Here is a 10,144-nt window from a genome sequence, read left to right as displayed (position 1 = left end):
ATTGTTCCTTCAGTGGGCTAGTTTCAGTCATTATGCAAATATACTGTTTATAAGATTGGAGAAACCTGCAGTCAGCTGAGACTGAAGAAGTCACTTGGATGAGTGACGAAACGTTTCTCCCACTGAAAACTCTATTATATATGACGTAGGTACTGTGTTATGCCTGAATGATTCAAAGATCATTATTAGGTCGCTTAACAAAACATCCCTCTTAAAATGGTCAGGTACAAGCAACTAGTGTCCAAAGAAAAACTTGAAAGACCGTCAGAAAACCTAAAGAACTGTTGCTCAAGAGCACTTTAAAAAATTAAAAGAAAGCCTGGCTCCTTGGATGCAAAATATAAAAATATGAGAGGTGACTCAACCCTTTTTCACAGTGGCATTCATACTGTTCCCACATCCTTCTTTTATTCCTCACTTACTACCATGTCCCCAATATGGTAACCATTGAGGGTGAGAAGTGTACAGCATTTCACATCACAACTTTTTTTAAAAAATCATTTTGCATTTTGTCACGCGCTGCTCTTGTCACTCATTAGTTTCATTTTCTATTGCTTTTAACTTGTGCATTCCCTCTCTTGTTAGCTTTAGTGAGTGAAATTTATTTGGTTAGTTTAAGAAAAGATTGTGGCTTTGGTTAAAATATTCTTTACAATGTTACCCTTGCATGTTAAAAAATTACATTTAAGGGTACCTGGTGTGTTAAATTGTGACGTTAATGTGTAATATGTAAAACTGGTCTTCATCCATATGTGATGAGATAGGAGTGACAGAACCTTCTTACTATTACCACCAACTACGGTGTTGGATCAGACCACAGACGGCAAATAAGGTTTGTTTTAGCAGCTATGACAAAAATGACCGTACATCAGTTGAAATGTGAATGTGCTGACTTATTTGTGTAAATGCACCTACGTCATCAACATAGCAAGCATACTGTGGAAATACAGAATCTGAAACACATTGCCAGTGAAAGCAAATGGTGTTATACGTGATTCACATCATCTTCACGCTTACCAGTCTGTTCAGTGACTCACTGTCATTATGTAAGTAACGTAAAAAAAAGAACAAAATACTGGAATGGTAATGAAATACAAGTATTACATAAAATCCATCCACAAATTTGAAGTGAAGTATAATACTTCCCAAGTTTCTACAAGTTACTGCTTCAAAGTCTTCTTTTGAGCCCGGAGCAAGAAACACCTCAGATACTCTGATCAGAAAATCTTAGAGACTTGCTGGTGACACAGAGCTGCGCTAATTCTCTAATCTAGACAGGTGCCTGGCCTGTCAGAACACAGAAAGTGAGGAAGAATCTCGAAATGCTCGCTAATTGGTACCCAGCCTAAAGCCGAGTGAAAGGGAGTTATAGTAAAGTGATCTACATAAAATAAAAGCACAGTAATTATCTAACTTGTCTGTCTGAGCCGTCAAGAAGTCCCAAATTATAGCAACAAGTGTACTCTCCAATAGCAATGGTGTGGCATTGTTATCTCTATCAATTTATTCATGTAATCCATTTAATTTGATAACCTGTCTGTATCTCTTCCCCTTTTCTTAAAAACACTTCCTTCACAAAGCAATAATACTGCAAGTCCTTGCTTACACAGTGCATTGAAGAGGAGGACTCAAATTGTTTGTTGAAATCAAATTTCAAGTTTCTTCTGTAGCAGATAAAAGGTAAGTGTTTTGTTTTGGGGTTTTTTGTTAAATTGCATCCAATTCTCATAATGTCTTGTAGCTGTGGACAAAACTATGTAAAATCAGTTTTCTGTAGACCTCTTTGCCACTGAAAATTTGACAGCCAGCACCATCTAGCCAAATTGTTTGCAGTGATTCTGCCACTCTTGACAGAGAACATAGATACATCCTCTCCGGGGTGTCTCCCTCATGGACTTTGATTCTTTTGAGACATAAATCCAGCTTTTTCAGTCATCCCCAGGCTGTGTCAAACACCACTTTGTGGCCATTTGAATTCCAAGCTTCACTGTTGGCGGTTTGTAAATAGGTGCTTGGAGAGTTTTGGTCTGCTGTGAGTTTTTTGATTGCAGTGATTCATGACTTGAAAATGTGTTGGGTAGCTGAGCTGCTTGGAGTGGTTTTATTAATGGGATCTAATCAAACAGGGAGAAGCAGGATAGGCAGATGGCTGGCTGGCTGGATGGCTGACATGAGCATATTTGGGATCCTAAGCCAGAATCCTCATTTTGCAATGACCACAAAATATCTGCACATTGCCTGCAAAGTACTGCAAACTGATTCAAATGTGATGGGAAATGACCACAAAGAGACATGTAGATAGATTGCCTACAGAGACACACAAAATAACCAATGCCATTCAAAAAGATGAATTAATTTTAACAATGAAACAGAAATATATGACTGAAGAAAAGATGCAAGAATAGAAGCAAAGAGAACTGACTGCCTTAGATTGAGCCAGTATCCCAAAAAGACAATAGTGACAATCTGTACTGACCTAAACAAATATAAATAGGTTACATGGTGGATAATGCTTCTAACATTGGAAATTAGATCATTATGTTTTGTCCCCGGTATTAAAATTTAAACATCTATGAACCTGACAAAGCAAAGCTCGATGAATTCTTTGACATCTGGTAATACATTCTGTCTCTGGTTTAACTCATTAAAGATTAATCTGTTATGATGGAATTACTTTTCCACCTTCACATTTCTTAACATGTGTATCTTTTTTAAAACAATTTTAATCTTTTTAAAATGAATTATAAGGTTGTGAGATCTCTTTCTCTTTTATGAGAAATAAAACATTTCAGAAAGACTTCGTTTCCTTTTCTCTGTGAACACTAGATGTCCCCATGAGTCTTTAATAAAAATGAAACTCAGCCCAAGCTCTTGGTGTTTCTCTCGGCCTGTGAAAATGCACTGTTTGGGGGATCATAAATACATATTTTTTCTATCAAGACCATGTAATATAGATGCAAATTAAGAGATTACACAGAGATTATGCAAAGAAGCAAGTGTACAGACAGTGCTAATGGAGAGTAAAAGACAAAGCAACTTGGCTAAATGCAGGGCAGTCTGCAGCATCACTGCGGCCTGCAGACAAAGCATGAGCTCAGAAAACAAAACCCTGTGCATTGTAGACCAGGTGATCCAAATGGGGAGGATTAGATAGTGAAGCTTGAGGGGTGTAATGGCTCAGATCTCCCAGCAACTCACCCTAAAGTGGATTATGAAGCTGATATTGGTGTCAGAAGTTTACTGGAGGGTGAGAGATGGAAGGAAAAGCAGGTCCAGGGTAATCTGTTGGTAGACAGACAAAGAGACATCTGCTACTGATGCTGGATAAAAGTACAGCTTGCCTCGAGTAAGATCAGCATGGAGAAGCAATAAAGTGATAGTGTGATACTGTTAGCGACTGGTGAGGGGGAGAGCTGGAAGAGAGCTTTCACACCAAGGTGAAGCTGTGATTAGAGAGAGATTGGAGTTAAAATCCCAGGGAATCTCCTGTGTCTGTCCAGGTGCTTATTGAAGTCTTACTTTTATGGGTGTGAGGGAAACAATCAAAATGGAGTTGGGGGAGAATCAGGAAGGGGATTGATACATCTGTGCCAGGGACTTTGGGCTTAAAGATGGAGGAGATACGCTTGGAAGGAAAGCGTAGTGTAAAATCACCAGCAGCTGCTTCTTCTTGTCCAAAGTAGTTATGATTTTTTAAATCACAAAAATCCCATCACCATCTATTATTCTGCTTATCTGAATCTTCTGATTAACTTAGAAAGCAGAAAAAAAAGCAGACTTAAACTTTCAAAAGTTTTCCAAGGCAGAAATGCAGATTTTTTTTATCCACTGTCTGCTGGTTGATGAAGCTCATTTAATTTGAAATAATCACGTTAAGAAAAGACTTCTCTAATTGAAGTTTGCACGCTGATAATTTCAAAATGTATTAGCAAAGTGACTGCACACACCAGTAGTCATGGGGGCACTGAGATGTAAACAACAAATAAATGCTTATTTTCTAAATGCTTATAGGAGATAGAATTGAAAAAAAGGAAATATGATGATAAAGGCGACATTTTCAGAGGTATAGTTCAGTCATGCAGAGAAAAGTCTTTTGCGAGAGTAACAAATGTCACCATTTTTCTACATCCTATTTCCATTCATCTCAGATTCATTTTGGAAAGCTAATGTTTGCATGTGTTGTCTTTTCATTTAGCATTTAAAATTTCAGCATGCAAGAAAGGATAGAAATAAAGGTGTCTGTGTTGATGGGGACGCCACACAACGCAACCGGAAAGTAAACACTGATATGGGTTTTATCATACAAAAGATAAAAGACGCATCTCGCAAAGGTTTCCTGGCTGATAAATATAAGTTTTATATTTATTTCTCTTCAGAGTCAGAAACAGTAAAAAGATGAAAACCTAGCTTTCGGTTGATGTTTGACATTTATGGTCAGATATCACAAGAAATCATCTTTGATGACTCAGATGTGCCGTGTGCTGCAGATTCAGACTTCTTTTCAAGATGCAACCTTAATGTTCATTAAAACGTTAAAATCCAGCTATCACTAGTTTAATTGTACAGTTGAGTGTCATGTATGTAAACCAACACACACACAAAGTACAGTAGAAAGAAAATAAATGACATAAAAAGAAAAAAGTCATACTTGGAGACAAATCTCCCTCTATCATTGTATTTCCCCTGAGCTCAAGAGTTTTTGGTAGTTTTTAGCAAATGTTCAAGGTTAAAATAATTAAGCTAATTAAGCTCCACTCTTATTTTAAAATACCAAACTTAACAACAGATATGTTCATATGACTATCTTTGTCTCTGTAGCTAATAAAACACTGAACAGGAACTGGATTTTAATATAACTCATTCATTTAATTAAAGCTTAAAGTTGGCGTTATTGCCACTTTGACTGAAAGACAGGTTCTAACACTGGTAGCTGTAGCTACTACTTACCTACCTGCTTGGCTTCAACGTAAATTCAAGTTGAACAGGGAACTGCACTCACATTGATTTTGTAGCATTGCTGGCGCCTTTTGGAACACTTAATGCTAAATAGTCTTCATGCGCAGCCAAGTGTGCTAGCAGACCATTCAAGAAGTCTGTCTTGTTGCTATGCTAATTAGCACTAATCAGCGCATTGGTCTATGTGATGCACTCTGCCAATCAAGTATTTTAGCTTGATTTAACAGCTCTGGACAATAACTTCTAAAACCAAAAAGGTGTGGCATCACTGTAGCTTAGTCCATCTTTCAGATACAGTCTATGCATTTTACTAGCAATGCATAGGATTTGCACTTCACTTTGCCTACAATGAGTGAAGGTTTTTGCAACCACAGCATACCTTGCTTGTAGACATCTAAAACCCACTTTGCATAGGAGGTATGGGTTGAATACTTCTCCCAAATCACAGTTTCACTTTCACGACACTTCACTTTGCTTCACATGACTAGTGTTAAGCTAAATGAGCAACAGAAAAAAACAGTCTTGCACACTGCCCCCTGGTGGAAGGGGCAGTGGTTTGCAAGGGTCTGCATAGGACAAGTTCACAACCACAAACTCCCATGCTGGTCCCTGGAGGACAAAAGTCACTAGCTGGATGGATAATTCCCTTAATGCTGGAGACTGTATAATATCTCTGTAATTTGTTTGCTAGATGTATAAATCAAGGGTTTTATCTTCACATACGTAGGCTGATTATATGTCATTATGTGACATATAGAGAGGTTAGTTTGATACAAGAGGATGCTGTGGACAGGGTAAAATGATTTTACTGTGGCAGCCTACAATTGGAGCAGTAGAAAAGAGATGTAGCTGCATACAGCAACATCAAACAGTAATGCTTAAAAAAACTGAATTCCCTCTTATAGGAAACATTAACATTATACATTTAATGTTAAGTTTAAGCCACACAAAGACATTTGTCACTAATATGTTGGTAATATGTCTGCGCTATATGAGAAAAATTTGTGATAACAGTGTTCACTGTGGCAATCACAAAGACTTTATGGACTTTATGACTCGTGATTAATAAGCAAGTAATGACATGTTCATAATAGCTATACAGACCATGTGTCCTTTTGCTTTAATTAGTATTCTGATGACAGGCATTACACATTTAATATGCTGTGCCCAGTGGGAAAAAAAGAAAAGAAATCATTCTTTTCAAGGTCAAACATCCGAGTTTGCTAAGTGTGACTGCTTTGTGCATGTAAACAAAATAACTTTCTGTTTTGATTCCACTTCAACAGTCATTTGCAATGTGTTTACTGTACATATCACAGTAATGATGACTTACCAGTTAGCACCATTTGTTTAAAAATCAGAGGTTGTCGGGACTAAACTGCTTCTTCTGCTCTTTCTACTTTCTAAACCAATGTGATTTCAAACAAGAGTTCTATATTAATGTTCTTCTTACCTTGTCAAACCCATTGTCTCTGTGGGTACTCACACGCATATATAATGTCATTCCAAGCCACACTAAGCCACACTGCGACTAAATATAACAAACCTGGGTGCAGTCAGTCAGACAGACTTGATTTGCATAGCACCTATAACACAGCTATAATGCAGATTAATAAGCCAATAATAAGACATAAAACAAGGAGTAATAAAATTAAATCAAACTGTAAAGTAAAACTTGAAAATGAAAGCAGGATAAGAGTACACTAAGTACAAATTAAGAAAAAATATAAAATAGATAAAACAGATTTAAACTAAAAATACAGAAAAAATAACAAATAAGGTATGGTAAGATAAGATGCAAAACATACAATAGTAAAGAAAAGAAAAAGCACCATTCAATAAATATAGAATGAATGGTGGTAATATTTAATATCTGAACTTGGTAGTAGTGTTTGTTAAAAATCAGCAAAATCCAAGTAGAGCTGATAACTGACAATAATTTATAGCAAAGTTACAAAGTGCAACTTCTTGGACTTTTCTGAAAAGGATACTGCAAGTCTCATTAGTGAGGTCAAAACAAAAGCCGTAGTTTCTCTTTAGAAAAAAGTCTTTAATTAACAAGTTGTTGCAGTACTTAACTGCAATGAAACAACAGATGGGCATAAGGACGGTGAGGACGAAATGATTAAAGGTTCAGCATTTGCACTTTACCCCTTCAGTGTAGCGTTCACTTCATTATTTATCTTTTCAGTAATCTTTCACTAGCAGCTGAAACTCAGCCAGAGCCAAATCCCTGAACGTGACAGATGAGGCAATGAACATGTTCAGTCACACGACTCACCAATTAAGAAAAAAACCCAGTTTCTGGTTGTGTTAATTACAGCATAAGAAGACTTCCCGTACTGTATGTGAACTCAAATTTATTTGTATCGTGTTAATTAAGTTTTTTTTCCTTTACACGTTGCACTATTGCTGTAATCTTAAAAATCAATTTATGCTAAATTATTTTAGTATGAAAATGTTGAAAGCAGCACATGGGATAAGTGGATTTTTTTGAGTGTCTGGATATTGAGCACTAAAGTTAAACGAAAGAAGAAAAAACATAGAGGTACTACTGAGTGAAATATAAGGTAAATGTACATATTTGGAGTTCTGAGACATTTTTGATGTTCTTGACTTTGTTGATAGTTTGATTAGATATGTCAGAAAACTGTCAGTGGTCTCAGAGCTGTCAGCCCCTCAAAAACATATATTTATTTAAACAGATTTGTACCTAGCAGCTAATCCACTGTGTGCACTGCCTTTTGCAATATACATATTGCTGTTGATGGGGTAGCATTTCTGTCACTCCCACATGCATCAAAACCAGTTGCCTACCATTTCCAGGTTCATTTAACGGTGGAACCATAGCAAAATTTCTGAATTATAGCATTCCTGGATTACAGCAGAAAAATGGACTTCTGCCACATGAGCCTCCATAGATCCAAATTCAGCACCTGTCCCACATTTTATCCTACTTTACAGTACTAATTTAATATTTTTGGGAATATGTCAGATGAAAGTACATAATATATGTTTAATTTTGCACAATGAAATCTTGGGCCAGATACCAGGAGAGAAAAACTCTACAAACTGGCAAAAGCAACACAATAATGGGCTAAAGAGAAATGTAACACTCACTGAAATCTTGTTGTCACTTACTTCTGGTGTTTTTAACTTCTAAACTTGCCACAAAAATGAAAAATGTATGGTTACTTCAACAAAAGAAACCAGTGTGTCTTTTGTTGGGGTATAAGTGGTATGACATTATTCTTTAAAATGTAATTGTTCAGTCGAGAAACCTCCCATAAGCAGGTAAACCCTTTATCAACACAGTCTTTCCTTTTGCCACTTCTATCTCTTCTTAACAGAAAGCCATTTGCTGTGACAGAGGACCTACCTCTGCAGCAAAAGCAAAATTAAGTCCAAGCTGTAGAGCAAGAGCTGCCATGTTCGCTTGCTTTGCATAATGAGATCTGATCACAATATGGACAGAATGCAGGCGCGCATATAAATCATAGATGTAAGTATAAGGCTGTGATTTGGAGTGTTCATAAGCCACACAGCACATCCAGACATATTGCACGGTAATTCAAGATGAAAATCAGGCCTTCAGGTCACAAAGATAATCTCATGTCAAACACAGCAATATAACCTCATTAATAACAGAAAATCAAACTTTGAAATGAATTTAAGAGCTGTCCTTGAAGCATAAGACTCAAAGTCTTTTTGAATACACTCTAAACCTTGCTCCTATATCAGTTATAAGTTGGCACTAGGCAGAAGTTTCTAACCTTTGCTTTTAAAATATGTGTTCTTTTAAATGTCTTTGTGTTGTTATATGTGTAGGCCCTGACACCTGGGGGTGGAGATCTTGTAATATGCAGCTTAACATCCACGCAGTTATAAAATAACTTTAATCAAGCTATACTTTACATCCACACCATCATGTCTGTTTTTGTACAGAGTTTCAGTCCATCTCACTGGTTTTATTTATTTGTGGACTACAGAGAAGAACTTCTACATCTTGTATAATGCTTAATTCTTTTTCCCCTTCATGCCAGCAATTAGCATTGATACAAATCTCTTTTCTCTAACCTTAGTTTATCTCATTCTCTGGTTCCCAGCTTTGACTTTGATATTCATTCAGTGTCTGGACTGTCAATCACCTTTTGATAGTTGTGGCAATTTAATTAAGAATGACTTGGAGGTCATAAACAGTATAAAAGATTATATGAATGACTGTCAGTCATTTGAAAAAGAACATTATCATAGGACTCAATGCAGTCCTGTGGAAAAACTAAGTCTACCCTTCTACTTCCATGGGAATTAAGAGGGCAAGCAGCAGCCAGGTGCTGCAAATCAAGTGCATTGATTAACTGATCATTGGCAAGTGTGATGAGAAATTTTGGCAGTTGTCTGATCTGGAGCATTCAGTTGTGCCATAATCTTCCCAGGAGTGGATGTTTGGACAAATTCACCCTGAGGTCAGACCATGCGGCGTTCACAGAAACTGCAAAAAACCCAAGAACTACATCTCAGGTTCTACAGAACTCATTTAACATGTTTAAGGTTAAAGTAAATGGTAGTAGAATTAGAAAAATCTTCTACTCTCTAAAAAGCTTTTGATACCATGGCTCTCAAAGCTACATCTGAAGAAGAAATGTTTCAGAAATTATCCCAAGCAAACCCACAAGTCAAGCCTACAACAGAATGGCTGAAAAAGAAAAGAATGTTGTTGGAATGGCTCACTCAACATCCAGACTGCAATCCAGTTCAGATGTTGTGATGCGACCTTGAGAGAGGTGTTCATAAATAGATGCCAACAAACCACAATGAGTGTGAGACTGATACACTCGTACAAAAAACAGTTACTTTGGGTTGTGTTACGATCCAATGTCGTCAGTGTTTTGTGTTAGGCATGACTTTTATGTGTTTCCTGTTTTACTTCGAAGGTCTGTCTTATCTCAGTGTGTTCAGTTTACGCTTCCTTGTCTCGTCAGTTCTGATTTGCCCCAGCTGTGTTTCCCTCCTGTTGTCCATTCCCTGATTGCTCCCTCCATGTATTTAAGCCCTGTGTTTCAGTTTGTCATGGTCGTGACCTCCCCCCGTGTTGTAAATAGTTGTCGTATATAGATGTAAATAGTTGTCGTATATAGATGTAAATAGTTGTCGTATATAGATGTAAATAGTTGTCGTATATAGATGT

Source organism: Pundamilia nyererei, unplaced genomic scaffold (genome assembly GCF_000239375.1).
Source record: "Pundamilia nyererei isolate P.nyererei 1_Seehausen unplaced genomic scaffold, PunNye1.0 scaffold00020, whole genome shotgun sequence".
Classification (NCBI taxonomy): Eukaryota; Metazoa; Chordata; class Actinopteri; order Cichliformes; family Cichlidae; genus Pundamilia; species Pundamilia nyererei.
This window is presented reverse-complemented; position numbering follows the sequence as displayed.